This window comes from Culex pipiens, chromosome 2 (assembly GCF_016801865.2).
Source record: "Culex pipiens pallens isolate TS chromosome 2, TS_CPP_V2, whole genome shotgun sequence".
Lineage (NCBI taxonomy): Eukaryota > Metazoa > Arthropoda > Insecta > Diptera > Culicidae > Culex > Culex pipiens.
The window spans coordinates 19,969,793-19,994,851 of record NC_068938.1 but is presented as its reverse complement, the minus strand read 5'-3'; the positions used below and the strand labels follow the sequence as shown (position 1 = coordinate 19,994,851).

The window sequence follows — 25,059 nt, the reverse complement described above, 5'->3', positions numbered from 1 at the left end:
GAAATCATTCAAACTACTTTGAACAAACCAAATTCACGTAGAACACCTCTCCCATTGATCGCAACAAGAATACCGCTCATCACTGGCATGCCGCCCACGGCTCTCCGGTTCCGGATTACGGATGTTTTAGTCGGATTAACGAGGTTCCGCCTTGATCTTGCAAACTCGGGCCCGTTGGTGGCGGCATCCTCAAAACACCCGGGAAACGTTCCAAAGAGAACCGGCCGGCCGGCCTCATTAGGTTTTTGTTATTTCTTCTCACCCATAGTGTTCGGACCCTCTAACCGGATTACCAACCCACCGTGGAATCGGAGCCCAGAGTGGATTCCGTCAGCTGCATCGCCCAAAATGCGGTCGTGGGATATGCTAAATTTTGCACGCTGACCGACAATCGCCAAATTGGGATGCATCTCATCTTATGTTTTGCGGGATCCTCTTGGGTCGGAGGATGAGATGAGATCCTTCTGGATCAAAAAAAGAAGATCCGAACAGCCGCAGGATGATCCTGTAAATAGATCGGATAATGAAGAAATGAGAAGATCATCGAGCATCGGCAAGCTTCTTAAGTGAGGTTAATGAGAGGTAATGGAAAAATTGCTTTATTATTAAAAGGTCGGGCACAGAGGGCAGTTTGCAAATATTGGCCGGTTTGTGTGGGGTCAATATTTTCAAACATTGTGGCCACGTTTGTTCGGGCCAGCTCGAGCGAGTCCTGTGCGGTGGATTTGAGCGAGGTTTGGGTTTCTTGAGGAAAATATTTGCCCCAGCAAATGCTGCTAATGTACGCTGAGCCGCAGGATAATTAGGAATACATGGAATGATATAGCCCAGAGATTCAAGAAAAAGATGGAACTGAACAGATAAGTCTTTCATAATGACCCCTTACTCAAGTTTTGGTTTAAAGGCACGACAGTTAAATTTTCGTTTTGGTTTTAATTTTTTTTATTCACATATCAATATTTAGCTATACCTACCTACTCTACCGAATGTCGTTTCGCCGAATGGGACGTCGAATTAACAAAAAAATCGTAAAAAAAAACTATATAAAAAGGACACAAAGTTTATTGCGACAAAAGTACATCCTAGAATTTTTTAGGATTTATTTCACTCTAATACTACCATCAAGAAATTCATAGGGTTTTACGGTGTATTTTTCGAGAACAGATTCTTCGAAAAATTTCGTCGGGAGTCTAGACCAACTTTGAAGTTTTTTTTTCGATATTGCAGAATTTTCCTTTTGAAAAGTCGCTGAAAATCGATACATTCATATACATATCCATAAAATTTCTTATGAATCTCTAAATTACATAATTAACCTCCAATTAAAAGTTTCCGAACCAAATTTACCAGATTTCTAGCATTCTTTGAAAATCCTGGCTGTAAACCCCAAATATTTATTTGAAAAACAAAAAAAAAATTATTAGTTTAATCATTGTTCATACATAACAATTGTAAAAAAAAAATCTAGATGGTTTTCTGTGAGTTTTTTGCATTCTTTAATTAGGAGCAGTTTTATTTTTAATTTTGGCAATCATTTTTATGAGTTTTTTCCAAGGAATTTGCATTTTTCAAACGTGAGTAGTTCTTAAAATTTTAGCATACAATTTTGAATAATTTCTGTGAGTTTCTGCATTCTTTGTTTTTTTCCGGCCTATTATTTGTATTATTATTATATTTCTAAGTTTTTGCAATTTTTTGGATCATGAGAAGTTTTGTATTTTTGCATAGAATTTTGAATAAGTTCTGTGATTTTTTGCATTTTTGCCTTTCTTACAAAAGAAAGGTTTAAGGTTTGCTTTTGAAAAAACGCTTTTCTCAGAAATCTTAAAAAAATCGTGCACGGCGAGGGATCGTCCCAGAAAAAATCCTATGCCTAATTTGAAGGTTTAGTTTCGCTCTTTCGATTGAATTTTGGCCCGAAACCCGGAACTCAAAGTCTGATTTTTGAGAGCTCTTTTTCTGAAATACTCTTAAAAATTTGTGTCTTCCATCATTGGAAAACCGCTCGTAAAACTCACAATTTTTATATTTCAGATTTGTAGCCGTGGGGTCGGAGACGAACATTTTATATTTCGATTCACAATTTTCGACCAGTTAATGTGGTCAAAGCCATTTTTAGAGGTATTTTTTGGACTATTTTACAGACAACACTATCAAATTAAAAGAATTCAGTTTCAAACAAAAATCCATTCGAAAACATGCGCCATAAATTTCTTGGGCCCAAAATTTGAAGCTTTTTCAAAATGTATTTCCAGAGATATAGCCATATTAGTGTTTTTTGTTCTATTTTTACCTATTTTTCCCATTAAATTTTGTTTTTTAAGTATATTATTTTCTATTATTTGTATTGTTTCTGTTAGATTTTTCAGAACATTCATTTATTTTAAATATTTTATGTTATTATATTTATATCTTGCCGCTCCTTTATAAATGTTTGTATGATCGAGTTAAACGATAGCCCTGCAGTGAAAAAATACCATAACCCTTTCAGGCCTTATTGATCATATATGACCCAAAAATAAAATTTTCAAAACTAGTATATAATTTTCGTATGGTCGTAAGAATCATTTTCCCATCTTTAAATAAAGAAAATATTTTTTTTTGAAAATTCAGGCTTTAAAGGGATAAATCATACAAAAAATATGTTACATATAATTCGTGAAAATAACCAACGACAAAACGACATTGAACAAAATGTGCCAGATCCCAAAAAGGTGCAGTTCGAATAAATGATGATGAATGAAATTTGTCAAAGAGAGTTTTATGTAAAATTGAAGCAAAAGTTATGCTATTTTTGATGAACTGCTTATTTTAAAGGGTTTCGCTCAATAAAAGAATTAGCTTATTTTTACTCTTAGTTTTTGATTTTTTTTATTATGCAAGGAACGCACAACTGACATAAACAAAATAAGTTTGTGTCTAAAAAAATATGCTAACTGGACAGCCCATGTAAATTTCTCAATTTAATGTCTCTAATCCCAGACGAACAAAATAATACCATTAATCTTTTTTTTTATTTCAATTTTAAAATTTCAAGGTTTATATTTTTTGTCTTTTCCGTGCTCAAAGGATGGATGGGGAGTAGCGTGGCTCACGGATATATGAAAAAGACAAAAGTGTTCAATTTCGAACGCCTCAACCGGAATTTTGTAGCAATACGGCCCCAAAACATAGCCTGAAATTTTGAGCGCATTTGGTTAAGGTTTAGAACTTCCACCATTGACCTGAAGTTATAAAGAAATTTCAATAAATTTAATTTATTTATTTTCAACTTTTTAACTCTTCTTCGAGTATATTTTCCTATGCCCTATGATTTTTTCTCAAAGTAGTGGTTTCTTATAGGTTTCGATCCGGGGAACAACTTTGTAGAACATCACAAAGCGCTAGGAATTAATCCCGGAAAGATACAGGCAAATTTTTAGAGCACGTTAAAAAAAAATTCCTAGCTCCAAAAAATATCCTGTATCTTTTCAGGATCAATTCCTAGCGCTTTGAGATGTTCTACAAAGTTGTTCCCCGGATCAAAACCTATAAAAAACTTGAGAATAAGAAAATTTGATTGGGTTTTGGGAAACTTTATCTAAGAAGAGGTTAAAAGTGAAAATTTCCCATAGTAAATCTTTAAAAATTCCATACTAACTTCAGGTCAATGGTGGAAGTACTAAACCTTAACCAAATGCGCTCAAAGTTTCAGGCTATGTTCTGGGGCCATATTGCTACAAAAATCCGGTCGAGGCGTTTGGAATTGAACACTTTTGTCTTTTTCATATATCCGTGAGCCACGCTAATGGGGAGAGGAAATGAGGGATCATACTAGCAATAATTTTTGTTTATATTTGTCATATTTGTTTCATATTTTTATTAAAGGAATGGTTTTTGAAAAATAGTTCTTGGCAAATTGGGCACTTCTAGTATTAATTCTCGATTAAATTTTCAAAAGGCCCTATCTGCATAGGAAACCCATGAGGGATAGGTTGTTTTGAAAATTTAATCTAGAATTAACAATTTTTAAAATTTGGGACTACAGATCAGAATAGAATCGATTCACAGAAAAAAAAAGTTGCATTTAGGAAGGATGAAAATTTGGTAAGTTGAATATTACATCTTTTTTGAGTAATATTACCAAAAAAATGTGTAAAAATGTAAACCTGATGAAAATTCACCAGTCCCTGATCTAATATTACACTTTTTTTGACACAAAATCTGTCATCATTTCCTGATGAATATTACCATATTTTTTTCTGTGTTACTATGAAAAGCTTTAAGTATTTTCAAGAGTCTTAAATTTTTACTTAAATATCAAAACAACAGCTGGTAATCGATCTTGTTCATACTATTCCTGTTTACTCGCACTTGTTAATATTTATCATAAATTAGCATAAACTCACTCTCGATGCCTTTGTTCAAATGTTTACAAACATAATCCCCTATGGTTTGCCCACATCGTCGATTTTCGCTACTGTACACAGCAGTGGCTTGGGTCTCCTTTTTCTGTGCAGGTTCAAGCCCCTTTTCAAAACAGAAGCACATCCTCCCAGGACTTTGCTTTGCTTTACCCGGATCTCCCATTGACAAGGGCCCTGTTCTCGACTGGTGAAGCGTGCTGGCAACATAACTCTTAATCAGCCTTTCGAGCAAACTCGGTCCACGCTTATTGTCTGTGATGCTGCCGCCGGAGAACACCCCCGCCGTAAAATTACCTGCGAACCAACTTTGGCGGTCCGTCAGGGCCCATGATGTACGCAGCGATGCAGAACAGGAAGATGGGCCAAAATCAAATCTGGCTTCAACCAGCTTCCGAGTCGATGCCGGGATCAACTTCTGATCTATAATGATGATGATGATAATCTCTTAATGAGTATTATTATAGGGTTTGAATTTTTGCCGAGATTCGTTTTGAACTTTGGAAAGAAACTAACAATTTCGGGGACTTCTTGATGCTACCGGTTGATGAGGGTCTGCACGAAGTCTTCAATTTTACTAATGCATCAATTCATAACTCCCGGGGATGCATTCTCTGGCATTGTGAGAATCCCACAGCGACGATTAACGTCAAATTATGAAAATTGTTTGGGAAAACAACAGAAACCACCACGGGAAGACGTGGATAGCTTACACGTTTTGATTACAGCATTCAAATGCAAGTGTTGATGAATGGATGCAATTGTGCATATGCAGAATATTGTTGGCAAAAACAATACAAAAGACTTGACGCAAAATTGAGCCTCCCCAGACGACTTCAATATGGAAATGGATCCCCTTGCATTTGCATTTTTCAACAGAGCAATCTGAAGAGAGCAAAAACATTGCTCATATGTTTAGTGGTTGCAACTCAGCCAAAGTGTTGTTTTAATACTTCACCTGATATTTATTTAAATTTATTCCTAAATTTTTCAAGCATTTTAAGAAAAATCTTCAAAAATCTCGAAGGTGTTTGGGGCGAAACTCTGGTGAAGCCTAAACCAAATGATAATTAGGGATGATTACTTAGGGGTTTACGACTCAGCATAATCTTCATAAAATAGAACGGATTGGAGGATTACCAAGAAATCTCCTAAGAATCCCTCCCTCACCAATAAGTCCAAGTGAGGTCAATGGAAAAATTGTTTTATTGTCATCCTCCTGAGCCTTGGATGGTAGGACACAGAAAGCGGCACGAGTTTGCAAATATTTTCTCAATATTTTGATCTTGTTTGTGGCAAACAGATCACGTGGGAGATTTATGATGGGCTTTGTTTGAAGCACATTACCGGGCATTAGTCGTCCCAATGTTTGCCGATCGTATAGGATCAGATGAATTTGGTGTTTTGGAAGGAGGGAAGAGAGAGAGAGAGGTTATAATCTCCGCTTTTTTTAATTTTGAAAAGGGCTGGTATACCTTATTGGTTTAATGATTGAACTTGATACCACCGTTGAAAGAAATTTTTTGTTTTCTTATGTTAATTTTCTTTCGTTAATGTTTAATTACAATTTTTAGCGGTTAATTGAGACAGAATAAAATGGAAGCATAGCATGTCAACGCTAATGCTCAATGTTGATGTTTGAATAATTAAAAATTGATAAAAAAAAGTTCATTCCTTAAATCAACAGAACATATTTATAAAAAAAATGTAAGTTTAATTATTCAATCATTACATATTTTAAAATGACGTGATTTAACTTTCTGTTTGTTCAATTCAAGCTCAAATTTCAAATTTAGCACGTTCCAAAACTGTTGAGTCGAAGTCACGTCACACACTCAAAAAACGACCACCTTCGGCGCACAATTCGCGCCCAACTCCACGTTTACCGCCCATTCAACCAATATCAAAAACCACCCGCCCAAACCGGTCGCCGTATGGAGTTGATGAATGGTTTTAACCGAGATCGGAACCAACAAAAGACAATGCGCGCGCGAAAAGTCTTTTATTGCCGCACCAAAATAGCACGTTCTGCCCGCCCGCCGAGTGACGAGCATTTGAAAGGAAATAATTAACAGGAAGGAAAACAATTGGCGCGCGCTCCTGTCTCTGTTTCCCCGGGAGGAAAACAATCATTTTCCACGACCGCACACAGCATTTTGGCGCGTGTTTGCTTTTCCATTGATGGAGTAACGGAGAATTGCTTGGTGCGCAGACAAATGGATTTAAAATTATTTAAATTAATAATTATTTCAAAAATCGAGCATAAAATTTAAGTCATCTTACATTGCTATCAACTCAACTCTTAAAAGTTGGAAATTTTAAACATATTCAAGAAAACAAAATGTCTAATTGTCTGTGATGCTTACCTTGCGTTGGATGCTGTCGCCGCCGTGAAACAATGATATTACTTAATTGCTACTAAAGTGACTGGCGTAAAAAGTATGACGACAGCACGAACTGCTGCTGTGGGTGGTCCATCAGGAGGAGTGAAAATAATAAGGATTTGCCACCCCCAAGGGACTTGGTTGGTGTTTGTTTGATCGACGGAAGGCCCAAAAACGAAAAGTGTCACGGCTCTTCTCGAGCTCGAGAAGTTGTATTTTGGGGATGTGGTTTCAGGAAGATTTTTTGGCTAACAGTACCTTCCTTTGTGTGGTTTAGGAGTTTTTTTTTACAAAATTGAAGAGCAAACAGAATGAGACGAAATTTCTGCTTGTTAAAAGTAGTCCCAAGAGGATTTTTGATATATTTGTGGTATGATTTTTCAAATTTCTTTTTCAAAAAAAAATGTTGTTCAATCTAAATAATTCTTGATATTTTGAGAAGTGTATTTAATTCTTAAATTATAGTTTGAAAGATAAATGATCCAAATTTGAGTTCAAGCAGAGAAAGTCAATTTTAAATTTGTTCTTTTTTCACTTAATATGACATATGAAGCAAATTTAAATTTCAATTTAGTCATCAATCAATCCACAAACGGGTCACCCCAGGACAGAAAAAATCACTCAATTTGTCACCATCTAAAATAAACCACTAAAGTAGCACAATTTATTAAGAAATTATACGCCCTTTATCAGCGCGCAATCATCCCATTAAGGTGTCACGGATTTTTCCACATAATTTCCCACTCGTCACCCCTAGGCCAGGCCATCGAGTGGGGGTGCCTTAAACGCGAAGTAATGCACTCTCCAGCTAGAATATGGACATCGTGAAGCCGTTTTATGGCTCGAAAAGCACTTTATCGCCAGATTCAATCTAATATGTAAATTATCTCCTCCATCGCGGCTCCGGCCAGCAGCAACCAAATAGACAACGTTTCCCCTTAAATCCGGAATCATCGCAGTGCGGGGGTGTAGGAGGTGGTGGAGGTTTTTACTGTCAGCTAGGGGTGAAATTGGCTGCTCACGGACGACTCCGGTGAAACCTGTACGATAATTATGCACGACTGGTGCGATAAGGATTTCGTCGACGACGTCTTTTTTAACGATACGAAGCTTGTGTGATTTAGGGTGATAGTAGTTTTGGTTTTAATAATTTTGAATACTCATATTGGTATTATAATTATATTGATAATTATTATTGATTTATTTTTTAGTTTTTAGCTATTTGTCATTTGAAATTTTTTGGAACAAATTCGTTTCTTTGTATTATTCTTATTCATGAAAAAATGGTAAATCCAAATGCTTTCTATGGCATTTCAAATGTTGAACAATCATTTTTCCTTTAGCTATATCACAAAATGCTTCAACTATGATTACTGTTATACTATTATTAGAGAGTTATCATTAAGTGTTATCGAAAATGACGATTTTCGATGATAATCTGTTTCAGATTATATTTTATAACATAAAAAAACATTAACAACCCCAACACTTTGTTTTTGGTTCCGTATGTCATGAACATGAACGCTTGTTCACGATTTTGGGAACTGATTTTTTTTAGGTGAAGCCCTCTTCAGCCGCTTCAATCTGAAAATTCGCCAGAGATCTAATTTTTAACCAATTTTTGATCTTTGAAAAGCACTAGAATTAAGAACTCCATAAATTTTAGAAATTTTAGGTTGAGAAGTTTGACTTGTTTTATGCTGACTTTGCCAATGCAAAATTAAGTGGAAAACAGATTTTCCGAAAAATGGTTGCCAGAGCTTTGGTGTTTTCAGAAGAGTTGCTGGTTGCTGCAAATGGGAAGGGGTAACTTTTGGCTTGGTTAAACATAAAAGTGGTTCACGTTTAGGGTGTTTTTGAAAATCTAACTTTTCATAAATATTCTTGTCTCCTTAAAAAGTTTTTGGGATTGCCAATCCAAACAACTTTATCCAGACACTGAAATTTCATCTCGCAATCTACGCCTTTTATGACCAAATTTAGAGAAAGCATCTGAGCAAACCATCAAAAAACAGTTTTTTGAACTTAACAATTCAGGGTGTGATGTTCGGGGCATTTTTAGAGCTCTAAAAACGCCAGGTTGCATTCTAAAGGGGAGATCTAGCGCTACAATATTTTGGGTTTAAATTTTAAAATAAAAAATTGTAAAAAAAATAAAAAAACTAAATAAAATACTAAAAATTAAACAAGAAAAACATGATACAAAAGAACTAAAAATATTCGTACAGCAAAATTAGCTCAAAATTACCTTTCAAATACGGGGAAAAAAATCGAATAAATAGGCATTAGGGGTTAAGTTATAGGCATTCAAAAAAAACTTTAACGAATAGTTTTATTTGGAATATTCACAGGATTTGGAGGAAAGATTTTTTATAATAAAAATAAACATTTACACTAGTATTGTGATAACATGAAAACGATATGCTATAAGTACGTCAAAAGTTACGCTCTATCACAAAGAAAACTACACTTACACTGAAAAAAAGTAAGAATATTGCCTCCTTTCCTAATTTAGTAATTCGAAAAACTTTATTACTAAATAAAAAAGGAGGCAAAATTCCTAGAATAAAGGAATTTTGTAGTTTTTTTTTTTCAGTGTAAGCAAGTCGTGGTATGACCAAATGTGTTCAAAGTTGTTCCATATTAATTATTCTTATTTACAGCTAAATTTTCAAAAAATTTAAGCAAAAAGTATCACAAAATGCTATTAGTAAATTGAATAACATTAATAAATCAATGGTTTTTTTTAAGTGTAAAGGTTATTGGTGACTGGATTTTCGATCTATGATCGAAATATTAAAATTAGAGCATCCAATTTCCCGGGGTTACAAAATTCCTGGGAAACGGGAAATCCCGGGAAATTTGAAATTTAACGAAAATTATTCTGATCCTGTTTCAGATTAATATTTTGAAACAGAACTGTATAGAACAGCATTTTTAATGGTCAAAATGAGTGTGAGGATCAATTAATGGCTTATAACTGCTTGTAAAAAACCATGCACTTTGAGAAAATATATTTTTTAAATTTTTTATGCTGTCTTTCAAATTGTCCCAAATCAAATAAAATATTAGTATTTTTTGCTGAGAAGTATTTGTTTAAATCAAAGTGTTTGGACAGTGAAAATCTATGCGGAAATATGTTTTTTCATGGCAAATAATTTATTCCTGAACAAATATTTTCAACTTGTAAATAATTAGATGATCATTGAATTTGCCTTTAAAAATCTAATTTCTAGCGCTATTTAACTTGAAACTCTATTTTATGAAATCACACTCAAAATTTTAAAATATTTGAAGCGGGATTTTGAAATATGGTTGCATTCTTTGGGTAAATTTCATACGATACAAAGTTGTTTTTTAATGATTTAAAAAAAATAAATTATATCAATTCAATTTTTATCCAATTTGGTCCAGGTAAACAAAAATGTTAAAAAAATCTCAATTTTGATCTTGGCCGGAAAAGGAGAATAGCTTATTTTCAAAAGATATAACAAAAAAAAAAAACGTTTAAAAAGGTTGTCAAAAATAAAATAATTAATATTCATTCCATAATAGCGTAATTTTTGTTGCCCAACATATAAGCAGACAATATTCCTAGTTATCAAAGTTTAATTCAGATAATATTTATTTCTGAAGCATTCACAGAAATAAATATTATCTGAATTAAACCTTGACATAAAATTTACAGACAAGCTGATTCGTTCAATTTGAACAGTAGATTGGAATAAATAAAATTAAAACAGGTTCTCTAATTATTATTTTTTGTATAATTTCAAAACATTGGGGCCAACAATTTAGGAAAATGTATACTTCCGCTTGTATTTCGGGAATTCCCGGGAAATTTACAAATTTCCCGGGAAACGGGAAATATTTTTTTCCAGGAAATCTCGGTAATTCCCGGGAATTTTTTTCCCTGGACGGGAAATTGGACGCTCTAATTAAAATCCTTAAATTGCCCCTTTTGTTGAAAATACGAAAGTAAACTTTATCATAGAATTCCAAATATTTTACAATCGGTTGTGCAAGTTTATTTTCAACATTTCTTTAAAACTTTTTTGCATAATTTTTTTTTGGCATTCCAAATTAAGCTTAATATTGTATTTTTTCAGATATGAACAAAATAGAGTACCAGGTTTAAAATTCTTGTAACCAGCCTGAGAAGTTTACTTAATTGTTTGTTTGTATAAACAAATGACTTTTCAACCAAGATTTTCATCAATTATATATTTATACAATAATGATACAGCTGAGCAGTTCTCTAGGATTTCGGTCATTCGATTTTTTTAGTATTTTTTAATCCGACTGAAACTTTTTTGGTGCCTTCGGTATGCCCAAAGAAGCCATTTTGCATCATTAGTTTGTCCATATAATTTTCCATACAAATTTGGCAGCTGTCCATACAAAAATGATATGTGAAAATTCAAAAATCTGTATCTTTTGAAGGAATTTTTTGATCGATTTGGTGTCTTCGGCAAAGTTGTAGGTATGGATACGGACTACACTGGAAAAAAAATAATACACGGTAAAACAAATTTGGTGATTTTTTTATTTAACTTTTTATTACTAAAACTTGATTTACAAAAAAACACTATTTTTAATTTTTTTTATTTTTTGATATGTTTTAGAGGACATAAAATGCCAACTTTTCAGAAATTTCCAGGTTGTGCAAAAAATCATTGACCGAGTTATGAATTTTTTAATCAATACTGATTTTTTCAAAAAATCGAAATTTTGGTCGTAAAAAATTTTCAACTTCATTTTTCGATGTAAAATCAAATTTGCAATCAAAAAGTACTTTAGTGAAATTTTGATAAAGTGCACCGTTTTCAAGTTTTAGCCATATTTAAGTGACTTTTTTGAAAATAGTCGCGGTTTTTAATTTTTTTAAATTAGTGCAGATGTTTGCCCAGTTTTGAAAAAAATATTTTTGAAGAGCAGAGAAAATTTTCTATATTTTGCTTCTTCGGACTTTGTTGATACGACCTTTAGTTGCTGAGATATTGCACTGCAAAGGTTTAAAAACAGGAAAATTGATGTTTTCTAAGTCTCACCCAAACAACCCACCATTTTCTATCGTCAATATCTCAGCAACTAATGGTCCGATTTTCAATGTTTATATATAAAACATTTGTGAAATTTTCCGATCTTTTCGAAAAAAATATTTTCAAAATTTCAAATCAAGACTAACGTTTCAAAAAGGCCAGACATTCAATATTACGCCTTTTTAAAATGTTAGTCTTGATTTGAAAATTTTGAAAATATTTTTTTCGAAAAGATCGGAAAATTTCACAAATGTTTCATATATTAACATTGAAAATCGGACAATTAGTTGCTAAGATATTGACGATAGAAAATGGTGGGTTGTTTGGGTGAGACTTAGAAAACATCAATTTTCCTGTTTTTAAACCTTTGCATTGCAATATCTCAGCAATTAAAGGTCGTATCGACAAAGTCCGAAGAAGCAAAATATAGAGAATTTTCTCAGCTTTTCAAAAATATTTTTTTCAAAAGTGGGCAAACATGTGCACTAATTTAAAAAAATGAAAAACTGCGACTATTTTGAAAAAAGTTACATAAAAATGGCTATAACTTGAAAACGGTGCACTTTATCAAAATTTCACTAAAGTACTTTTTGATTGCAAATTTGATTTTACATCGAAAAATGAAGTTAAAAAATTTTTACGACCAAAATTTCGATTTTTTGAAAAAATCAGTATTGATTAAAAAATTCATAACTCGGTCAATGATTTTTTGCACAACCTGGAAATTTCTGAAAAGTTGGCATTTTATGTCCTCTAAAACATATCAAAAAATAAAAAAAAATAAAAATAGTGTTTTTTTGTAAATCAAGTTTTAGTAATAAAAAGTTAAATAAAAAAATCACCAATTTTTTTTTACCGTGTATTATTTTTTTCCAGTGTGGTCCCTATCCATACCTACAACTTTGCCGAAGACACCAAATCGATCAAAAAATTCCTTCAAAAGATACAGATTTTTGAATTTTCATACATCATTTGTGTATGGACAGCTGCCAAATTTGTATGGAAAATTATATGGACAAACTAATGATGCAAAATGACTTCTTTGGGCATACCGAAGGCACCAAAAAAGTTTCAGTCGGATTAAAAAAGACAAAAAATAAAAATTGAAGAAAAAAGACCGATTTCGTAGAGAATTGCTCAGCTATAAGTTTTCAAGGAATCTGTGAATTTGGGAATAAAATTTCACTAAAAAAGTTATGTTGTTTCAATAAAATACCAAGTTCAAATATTACCTTAGAGGGGATGGGATTAAGAAGGCCACTTTGTGGGACATTTATTTCAATTCATAATTAATTAAAATAAGTTAAATTGATAACTCAGGGAAAAAGTCGGAAAATTATATTTTTTCGTTACATAATATTTGAACCATCTCTTATAACGTCCTAAGAAAATAAAGCTTATCTTCTTCTATTTCAAAAATTTGCATTTTCCCCCTCAAAAGCACCACCCTATCGTGGTGTCCGTTTCGTAATTGTGATATCACCGCTTCCTTGGATCGCGCTCAAGCCGTTGAGTGGTGAAAAATTAGCCTTGATAGACGCGCGTGATTTTCCGTGAATTTTCCACAACCCACGAAAGGGGAGGGAGGATAAGAAAAATAGGACAATCGCGTGACTTATCTTTTTCGGGGTGAAACTTCACGAAAGGAGCGCTGGTGCACCGCTCAAACGATAAGCGATTACGCGTGGAATGATTAATTATCATGCATGTCGTGGGTACAAAAAAAGGGGGATCCAAAGTCAAGTGGCCGTTTGAGAAGGGCAATTTGTGCAGTTTGTAGATAAAACCTCTCGTGAGTTACGAAAGTGGAGCAAAGTCTTAAGGAAAATGTGCAACTGGGCAAATTCCACCAAGCCACGTGTGTGCACTTCGCAGGAAGTTTTGAAACACCTGGACACAATCTGGAAAAGGAACCGACTCGTCAACTCGCCACAGCTGTTGTCAGACCAGATTGTCGGGAACGCCTCCCGGAAAACCTACTTCTAGTATAAGAGTTTCGTCTAAAAGTCATGCTCACTCTCTTCAATTGTGAACACGTGCACCGCGACGAGGAAGGGAGCCCTCTGACGAAGGCTTCTCCAGGTATGTTATTAGGTACGAGTCGCGCGGTAATTTGCATAAAGCATTCCAGTGACAAATGCACAGAAAAAAAAATGATGGTAATATTCATCAGGAAATGGTGACAGATTTTGTGGCAAAATAAATGATAAATTTTACCCCAGAAAATGATGAATTTTCATCAGTTTTTGATAAATATTCATCAGGTTCACATTTTTACACATTTTTTATGTAATATTACACAAATAAAGAGGTAATATTCAACCTACCAAATTTTCAACATTCCAAAATTCAACTTTTTTTTTCTGTGTGGGTTGCTTCCTTCCGTTGTTCGCGAAGCCACTTGGGCACACAAGGCACATTCCATGCCAGCTAGCGGCCTGAGCGAGGAACAAGTGTACATCCAGTAGGACCACTTTTTGCTCTCCGTTCCACCCGGGGACTACTCAAATTTCATCACGCACATTTTTTTTTGTCATTCCTTCAGGTATCTTCAAGGAGTTGTTCATCCTCCTTCTCCATCAACAGAACATCTACCCAGCAAGATCAAGCCGTTTTACCTTGACGAAACCAATTTGAGTGTGCATCTGGTCTCAATCTGGAGAGTTGGTGGCGTCGTCTTCGTCCTCCACGACGGCTGTACGCCGTGGGTAGGGTCGTGACATATCGCAATATCTTCAGGGGGCCGGGACTGCCGGCACGAGCCAACTGCTGCAATAATAATAATTAACCGGAAATCAAAACACGCGTCCTTTCTTAAGACGGCTGCCAGCCAGGCTAGGAGGAGAAAAAAAGGAACAACCTCGGCCCGGTATTAAGCATCAGGCACTTCCGCTGGAAGACGCGACGAAAGGTGAGCAGCTCGACGACAACAATAGAGCACGCAGGCACAATGCAAAGAAAATCAGAACCAGAATTGACAGAGTTCGCAGAGAGAGCCAGATTGAGGGATAACGAACGCCGAGGGGCACAATGTGCAGCAGGCATGGTCTGGTGGGCTATTATTAAAATATCAAATTATTCGCCGGTGTTTCGCGCTAGCAGTGCCGTGGAGAATCGGAACCCGTAGGAGGTTCCTTAAACGGTGGTCAGCGTCCTCAAGGTGTGTTGTGTAACGGAACTGAACAGAGCAGAATGAAGAGGTTGATGGATGCAGTCGCAGAACACGAACGTGACAATGGGATTGAGAGTGTCTTGAATGGGGTACTGTAAGAATGCAGTGAGATTTTGTGTTTGATTTCTCTTTTTTTTGCAAATTTGATATGAATAAATAATAATACGTTTTTTTTTGTAATTTCGTACTTACATTTATAGTCGAGACTCGATAATCCGAAGACCTCGGAAAAATTTCACTTCGGATAATCGAATCACGGAAAAAAAATTTTTTTTCGTTGTTAAATTTTTGATTGTTGAGCATAGGTATGACCCCTAAACTACGCTTAGATTATTTAGAATACAATATTGAAAAAATGCATTTAATTTTCAAAAGGCAATCAACAACCCAAATTTGACTAAAATGGGGTCGTAGAACTCAAATTTTATGTTAAAAACAAGAAAATGAAAAAATACGAATTTTTTTTTTGTTCGTGATTCGATTAGGCCGATGCAAATATTTAAATAAGTTTTTGTCCCTCGGCCCTGGCCGAGGTCAAGGGGGGGGCAAAAAATTAAAAAAATATAAACAATTAAATAACAAGCCATAGTCTTCACATTTAAATAAAAAAAGTGTTTTAAAATGCATATTACACTAGTTCAGTTGTTTTGCAATCATTAGTTTTCAAAAAATCTAAGATCTGACAAATACAAATATTGCATCGAAAAAAAATATTTTGCATTGAAAATTTTCAAAAAATCTTAAGATTTTTTAATAAACCCAAACATGCTAAAAATAATTTTAAACGCAGGAGAATGTATTTTAATTTGATTTCAGCTGGTTGCACTTGAATTTTCATTGAAATTTTGAAGTTTATTGTAAAAATATTTTTTTTGCCCCCTGATTTTTCGGGCCAATTTTGAAGGGGGGGGGGGGGGGGGGGTGACAAAAACTTTTAAAAATATTTGTACCAGCCTTATCCGAAGTCCCATACAAACCTTCGGATAATCGAACTTCGGATAATCCAAACTTCGGATAATCGAGTCTTCGGATAATCAAGTCTGGACTGCACCGGCATTCTTCAATTGTTTTATGTTTTATGTTTTATGTTTTATGTTTTATGTTTTATGTTTTATGTTTTATGTTTTATGTTTTATGTTTTATGTTTTATGTTTTATGTTTTATGTTTTATGTTTTATGTTTTATGTTTTATGTTTTATGTTTTATGTTTTATGTTTTATGTTTTATGTTTTATGTTTTATGTTTTATGTTTTATGTTTTATGTTTTATGTTTTATGTTTTATGTTTTATGTTTTATGTTTTATGTTTTATGTTTTATGTTTTATGTTTTATGTTTTATGTTTTATGTTTTATGTTTTATGTTTTATGTTTTATGTTTTATGTTTTATGTTTTATGTTTTATGTTTTATGTTTTATGTTTTATGTTTTATGTTTTATGTTTTATGTTTTATGTTTTATGTTTTATGTTTTATGTTTTATGTTTTATGTTTTATGTTTTATGTTTTATGTTTTATGTTTTATGTTTTATGATAACTCGTGATGTTTAGAAGCAAACCCCTTATTTTTGTTTATCAACATTTTTGGAAATGTCTGCTCTACAACTTTGTAGAACATTGTTACACTCTAAAAATAACCTTGCGAAGTTAGAAAAAACACGAAATTTTAAAATGAAAAATTTTGCTCTAAATGAAAAAATGACCCTTCTGAGTTAATGTAGATTCGAAAAGTACATTAAATTTCCCTTAAAATGACACGTTCTAAATTTTTTTTACAGTCGAGTAACGGAAAATGTCAGAGTTTTTAAAACTTTTTTGGCGTTTTTTTTCGATGAAAAATACGTTTTTTTTCGGAATTCTGAGTACGCTATCAAATCGGGCGTCTAATTTTACATAAAAATCGAAGAGGGTTCGGGGCAACTGCTGTGTGAGTTGGCGGAGAATTACCCATGTTTTTAGTTTTTAGTTTTTAGTTTGTAGTTTTTAGTTTTTAGTTTTTAGTTTTTAGTTTTAAGTTTTTAGTTTTTAGTTTTTAGTTTTTAGTTTTTAGTTTTTAGTTTTTAGTTTTTAGTTTTTAGTTTTTAGTTTTTAGTTTTTAGTTTTTAGTTTTTAGTTTTTAGTTTTTAGTTTTTAGTTTTTAGTTTTTAGTTTTTAGTTTTTAGTTTTTAGTTTTTAGTTTTTAGTTTTTAGTTTTTAGTTTTTAGTTTTTAGTTTTTAGTTTTTAGTTTTTAGTTTTTAGTTTTTAGTTTTTAGTTTTTAGTTTTTAGTTTTTAGTTTTTAGTTTTTAGTTTTTAGTTTTTAGTTTTTAGTTTTTAGTTTTTAGTTTTTAGTTTTTAGTTTTTAGTTTTTAGTTTTTAGTTTTTAGTTTTTAGTTTTTAGTTTTTAGTTTTTAGTTTTTAGTTTTTAGTTTTTAGTTTTTAGTTTTTAGTTTTTAGTTTTTAGTTTTTAGTTTTTAGTTTTTAGTTTTTAGTTTTTAGTTTTTAGTTTTTAGTTTTTAGTTTTTAGTTTTTAGTTTTTAGTTTTTAGTTTTTAGTTTTTAGTTTTTAGTTTTTAGTTTTTAGTTTTTAGTTTTTAGTTTTTAGTTTTACACAGCTTAAAATTAAGGGCAGTAAACCGAGATTTTTTTTCGTTACAGTACCCCATTCCTAAGTCCATTCCTTGCACAGTATGATTTGATCTTGAAATTTCCTATTTGATTGCGTGTGTGCAATTATTCTGTTTCTTTCAATAAAGAGCAAACCGAACGTTTGTTCCTAAAACTTCTGCTGCTGCTGCTGCTAACTACAGTTTAAGCTTTTTATTCACTGACACGAGGCTCTTGCCAAAAAGGAAGGCGGAGGGTGTGTCGACAAACTGGCTGGCTTCGTTCTGTTTTTGAATTTCCGCTCGACGACCCTCACTCCGAAAATGCTCAAAAACTCTGCTGTTGTTTGCTTGCCCTTATTACTGCTGCTGCTCTTCGGTACTTGAAAATTTGTTACTCGACCTAAACAAAGAACCAGACTTGGTTTGGCTTGGCAGTTTGCAGTTCACGGGCTGGCTTTGGAGCAGCCGTTGATGATGCCTTCAACTGCACACAAGTAGAAGTGCGTGGAGTTTGTGTATGTGTGATAATCATAACCTACGTTAACGTACAATTGAATAAGTGCAAGCAGCTGAGAGGTTTGCTCTTTACCGGTTCAATTTGCGCGGGAGTCTGAGTTTGGAACCAAATTGAAATTATTTGTATGACAATCACTTGTCATCTGTTCAGGGAGACGCATGGTCTTTGAGTTAACGTGCCTTGTTGAACACCTGTAAACTGTGATGTGTTTATAACACAGCAAACAAGAGTCATTTTTGGCAGTAGGCTGTGCAGCTCAGCACTTATGAATGCAACCGGCCTTCTTAGGTCTTGTACTAATCAGACATGTATCTACAGAGTGCAGGCTGACTGGCTGGTGTGACACAAGAGAGCAACCGGAGATGAACGCTCATTTCTTCCTCATCACACACAGTAAACCTTTGGAGTGTTCTCCTCCTGGACCTTCCCTGTGCTGCATGAGAACATCAATGTCAGTTTGGATGGTCTCTTAAACTTGGTTGAACTTCTCCGTCGGTTTACGTCTTGTGAGTTTAGTCTGATGTTTGTGGTTATGTTTGGTTGAGGCTCTTTGACCGAGACGGCTTCGTTGGAAGGGATCGATTGTTCGATTCGATGCCATTGTCCTTCTTGATGGAGAAAGGAACTGTGCAAATATCGACACTGAATTGTCTTTACATTTGTTCGTAGTCACTTTGGATTCGGGCTCAAGGTGTCTGGTTAATTTAACTGGTGTCGGATTTGTTTAAAACTATATTTGGCACTTTATTTGTTCGAAAAGTGTGATTTTTGAAACTAAAATAGCTTGATGTTAAACATTTCAAAAAATGTTGTATTGTTATTGTTAAAGTCCACACGAAATATGGAAAATAACAAATTTGTCATCTAGGGAAGAGGCAAAACGGCAATTACTGGTCAACCACCTTCTTTAAAATCTACAAATACGCATGTCCCATTGACCAGCATAAGCTCCCGCTGGTTCTCCCCAAGGGTCAGTTTTGATTGGCTTAAAAGCATACGGTCCGTAATGGTCAGCGCCTATTATGATGGATTAGTTTAATGAACTCCACACATCGACCTCATCCCAAAGTAAGCCGCCGTCAAATTTGGGACATTTCCAGCATCCACCGTCCAACGGAAAACCACTTGACATGTAATGTATGTCACCGCCAGACGAGAGCCCATTACATGGTGTGGCATGCTGCGATCCCACCCCACGAGCTACCACCCACGTGCGCGCTCTATTTTAAAGCCAGCAACCCGTCGTCATCACCGTTTTAAATTGTCCCCTTTTCGGGCTGGCAGCTCGATAAAACCCGTCAACCGACGACGCGGTGAACGCCGGTGGTGGCAGTGACAGCCAAGAGTCGACAAAGTTCACGCTCCATGACCGACGTCGTCGCCGTTTTAAGGATTTCTAATCCTTTTAAAATGTGAATCAAATTAGACGCTCGCAATATTGCGGCTCCAAATGGCAGGCCAAAACAACAAAACAGAGCAAGCTTTGGTGGCGGTGACAACTTTCTGGCTTGACAGCTATTATTGTTATTTGGTGAGGATTTTGGTGTGTTTGTGTGGGAGTTTTACCCTCTTTGATGGAAAGCCAAGGGTTGTGTGTTTTTCACTTGGCGGGAGTTTTTAATCGGACTAGTCAGCGTGGGAGTGGGAAAAAGTGTGGAAATTTATGCTTTGGGAAGTAATTGGTGCGCTGAAAAGGCATTCTAAGTTTTTCGGGAAAGGGTTTCAACGAACTGAAAATTAGTTCAAAATTCTGAGAAGTTTTGGGTTGAATTGGTTCACGTTTTACTGCTAAACACTGAAGATTCATATTTTGCTTCAGTATTTATGATATTCGAAAAATAATTGTTTTTGAAATGCTTCATTTCTATTACGGTTAACTAATACACTTAAAAAAAGTTCAAATTTCATAAAATTTAAAATTTGCATAACAATAAGGGTCACAAAAATATTTTTTTTAAATTTTGTTAACACCGTAATCTGGGGCAAATCGGGACTTCAGTCTGAATTAGGACAGCAGTTTTTAGAGCACTTGAAGCTTTTAAATTTGGAAATGGATGTACACATTTTGTTGGTCTGAGTCTGTTCTAACCGGAACCAACCAGAAAATTCAAAATATTGTGCTCCAACATGGTTAAAACTTCTGTCCCAATTCGCCCCATGTGTCCCGATTGACCCCAGTTTACGGCACAGCAAAATTTTGACACAGCAAATTCGATTTATTTGAATGATTTAAGGGAGATTTGAAAAGTTCAATTTTCCAGCACCCATTTCAGTGCTGATGAGTAGAATTTTTCAGCACTGGTATTGAAAGGTATTTATTTCCCATTCTGTTACTTATGGAAGATAAAAGCAGGCCGTTTCGTCGCTCGAGAATGACAGAAAAAGTATGTCATTTCACAACAAAATTGCAAAAAAGCAATAGCAAAATTAAAGTTTATCGAAAGGTTTGTACGTAACTTTTTTTTTTGATAAAATGTTTCATTTCAAGTTATTGTTACTTTTAGGTATACATTTTCGATTACATTTCGTTTTTTTTCATTTTAAAAGTACTTCTTGAATAAAAAGCACCCTGAACATAAAAATCTCTCTGAGACTTTGAAAATCGAGCGATTTTTTTTCTGAGATACAGCCTCACACATTATTCGAATCGATGATAATGTTTTTATTTTAAAGTTTCACCTTATTAGCCTGTAGTCTTCAACTGACGATATCTCAGAAACTATTGGTCCGATTTTTAATGTAAAAAATTAATTTTTTGTGAAATTTTCTGATCTTTTCAATTCAAATATAACAAACATTCACTCAAAGTTAAAGAACGAGGGGATAGTCCTCACGAAAAGAAACGTGAGGAAAGTGCTATTTTGCGAGAGTATAGTCCTCTCGCGTGTTCATTCGTTCATTGGAACAGTTCATCCTATTAAGTGGCTTATATGGACAAATGACCGCCACATAGTTACTGAACCATGGTGGCCCATACGGCAAAGGCACGGTTCAATATGCCGAAGGTCTTGGGTTCGAGTCTCGGTACCGGTACTTTTTTTTTGATAGATGAACTTTTTTTTGAAGATGAACCATGAGTAAAGTACTCTCGGTAATTTTGGGATTTATCCTCTCCGTCCGCACACAGTACCATTTTACTGCCGAATCGTGCTCTTTATCCTCTCGTATGCTGATACCCAGTTCTGGGTGTTGAAATTCGAACCAATAGTTTCCGAGATTTCATCAGTTGGAAATTACAGGATAACTAGCGTACAATTCAAAAAACTCATTTTATCGTTTCAAATTCTTTGTGAGGTTGTATCTCAAAAACAATTTGGCCAATTTTTCAAAGTTTTCGAGAGAAACTTGAAGAAATTAAAAAAAAAATGTTTTCAGGGTTGCTTTTTTTCAAAAATTATTTTTACAATGCAAAAAAAACGAAAATAAATCGAAAATTTAAACCTAAAAGTAATTTGGAAACGGTAAATTTGATAAAAAAAAATTAATAGTACCTTTTGATTGAAAATTTTAATTTGGTTCAGATAATTTTAAATAACTATATTGTCCAAGTTTTCGATTTTTCGATTTTTAATTAATTGTCTCCTAAACCAGATTATGCACCATCTGCTTGATGGTAAAATCACTATGGCTCAGAAGATGTATTTTTAAGTCCCCTAAAAAACAAAAAAACAAAAAACGGAAATGAAAAAAATACATAATTTGGGAATTTCTAAAACTTGAATAAAAAATCAGGATACCGTATTCTTTTTCTTCAAAACGTGCTAATCATAACCTACAACTTGTTGAAGATACCAAATCGATCAGAAAATCCCCTCTCCCTTCATTTTGTTTGACCAGCCCCCAAATTTGTATGGAGACTTGTAAAAAAAAACTGATGATGCAAAATTGCTTGTTTTGGCATGGACAATGTTTAATTCAAATTTAAAAATACAAAGTAAAGTCGATTTGCGAAACCGTAGAGAGCCACAAAAAATTATATCATCATAAATTCATTAAAATTCTGCAATTTTTTGGCAGAAGCATAACTGTTATATATATACTGTTATATGTATACTGTATAAAAATATAATAATCACTTTTTTTTATTCATTTGTTGCCCTTTTCTTCCCTCTCTCCACCTTGACCAGAGCTGAGGGACGAACATTTTTTCTACCAGCAGAAGATTCTTAAAAATAATCATAGATAGAAAGTATACTGCTCCTGATCGCATAAATGTCCCATATGCATTTTCATCACTTTTTAGTTATTGATGCAGTTTGGTTCAAAATCGTGTGTTCTTTCAAAAGAGCATATAACATCCAGTATTTTGTTCTAGACATTAGGGGGAAATCCATTATTTTCGCGAGAACTTAACACATAGCCTTATGTATGGGACAAACTTCAAATGCGTTTTTCTCAGCTTGCAGTTTTTGCATATGGGACATTTATGCGAACATGGGCAGTATATAGATTTAAAAAATTACATCCACAAAATTTTTTGCGCAAAATCAAAATTTGCAATCGAAAATGACTTAACATGTTTTATGTAGGGGAAATTCTCGTATGTTTGGCAGGTTTAGCACTCGCTCCTAACTCCATCCAATTAGCTTATTTTCACTATTTAAACAACAAATTTTGCAAAACTTTTGATAGAAACTTGCTTGCTCACTTCTCATTGAGCTATTTATCACTCGATTTCAGTTGAAAACGCTTTTAATTAGCTTTAATTGAATGTCAAAGTTCTGACCTGCCAACATTAGAGGCACGCTGGAATTAGATGCTGTTCCCCTACTGCTCAATTTTAAAAAGTTAACGGGCCTTTAAAATAAAATAAAATTATCAGGTATTTGCAATATTTTACATATTTCAAGAAGGAGGATGCATTCCATTAAAAAAAATATGTTTTTGAAAAGAAAATTTCGTTACAAATCTTTAATAAAAATTTGTTGATTGGACCCAAAGATGTTGAGAAACCTAATTCATTATTTTTTTCAATTCTTGAAAATAAATGTTCTGTGAAATTTGTTGTTTTTTTGCTTTAACAATTTTTTAAAGATTTTCATGTGTTAACGTTTTAGTAAGGGTTAAGAAAAACAATTAAAAAAAGTTACATACAGTCTAGACTCTACTATCCAAAGTATGATTATCCGTAGGTTTGAATTGGACTTTTTTTTATTTTCTTGGTTTTTACATCAAATTTGAATTCTGCGATTCCATTTTAGTCATATTTGATTGCCTTGAAAATTACCAAATGCATTTATCAATATTTCATAACCGACATTTTGGATTTAAAAATAAATCACTGCAGAGTAGTTTAGGGGTCATTCTTAACCCTCTAACGCCCATAGTTACTTCAGAATACCATTTATTTTTGTATTCAAAATAAAATTTCTCTGCAACCATGCTATTTTTCAACCTGGTTTAACCTGCATTAGATTATGTAGAAAGTATAATATATAACCATTAAAATTTCATCCAATTGGTCGATCCAGTTACGAGTAATGGTGAAAAACGTAAAAAATCTCGATTTTGCTCTAGGCGGGAAGAAGTTAAGCTTGACAATAAAAAATAAGACAACGAAAACTAAAATCCGAGGATTTAATTATTTGAAGTGAAATTTTTGAGGCCTTCGGATAATCGAGTCTGGACTGTATGTTTTCAAATTTACCTCTCCGTTGCATCGAGCTGCAGAGAAATCGAAAAACCAATCTCAGATATGCATTTTAAATGAATTGTTAGAATGAGCAATTTTGAAAACTCCATCACTTTAGCCTCGGGTAATGACCAATCAATGTGCCACACAGTCGTGTCAGTGCTCCATTTTTCATGCTTTCTTTCCAGTCCGAACCATTGCCGGTCGAATCAAAACTCCCTATTTGATCGTTAAGACGCCATGTACAGAAGTACTCCACACAATTCCAAGACCTCCCCCCTACTCCCCATAAGCAACTTACCCACTCCTTGGCGTGTCCAAGTGCCAGCAGCAGCAGCAGGTTTCTCTCGATGTTGTACATTTTCCACAACGCTGCACTTTTCTTCGCATCACTTCTCCACAACAAGCGCAACTACCGCCCAAACCACTCCCGCGGACTCCCTCTCTCTCTCGGTTCGTTCTGTTTGCTCAAACATTTCGTTACTGTTAGTTTTCCGCCCGCTTCATAATGAGCTAACAAGCAGCAACTACCACTTTGTTGGGGTCTCTCCTCTCCTCCAGCGCGCACCCCCACATCTCATCACCCGTCCCCATGAGAGTCCCAGCGCGATCTCTGGGAGCCAAAGTGGCAGAGTCTCGCGGTGATGAGCGCACGAGTGAGAAAGAGAGCTGTCGAGCAAGGGGGCGTCACCCAGCGCTCGCTCGCTCGTAGTAGGCGAAATGAGCACCAATACCCAGACACACCCAGGGCACATGGCCTGCTTGGGTGCCATAATATGCCATCATCATCATCTGCCGTCGCTGAAGAACGACTGTGAAAGGCAACAAACGCCTGGGTTTGCTGGGAATGGGAGCAGAAGTGGAAGACCGACGACTACTGTTTGTACATAGCATTAACGCTATGTGTATGAATCTTCGGTGTGCCCTTTTTCCGGATCGTTGCTCATTGTCGGTTGGCAGGATGAATGGCTCGGCGAAGGATTGACGCAAAAGGTCCCTGAGCAGCTGTATCGAGTAGACGAGGAGGAGGAAGGACAGGATAGCTGAGCAAAGCAGAGGGGGAATGTTTTACCTTTTTATGCTTCTGCTGGTGCCTTTTTTCACCGGTTCTTCTTTGGTTGGTGTGTGAGAGTCGGGACACGATTATGCGCAAATTTGGTGCTGCACTGTATTGGTGGATGAGCGATTGCCGGTGAACTGAGGACGGGACTCGAACCCAGGTCTAGGGATTCAATCGTAGGAAAAACATCGAACGGCGCACATCGTGCGCTCTCGCTCTCATCCAGCTATCCTTGTCGAACCGCCGTGAAAGAAGAGCAGAACGACG

At 34.8% G+C, this 25,059-nt stretch overlaps 1 long non-coding RNA gene across 1 annotated transcript; it reads right to left on the bottom strand.

Annotated features, from left to right (window-relative positions):
* Positions 1-24,924, bottom strand: LOC120432455 (uncharacterized). Its single transcript, XR_005608067.2, has 3 exons — positions 24,805-24,924; positions 24,034-24,737; positions 1-505 (listed from the first exon to the last, which is right to left on the bottom strand). It is a non-coding gene; the product is annotated as an uncharacterized LOC120432455 (long non-coding RNA).
* Positions 24,925-25,059: the final 135 nt, after the last annotated feature.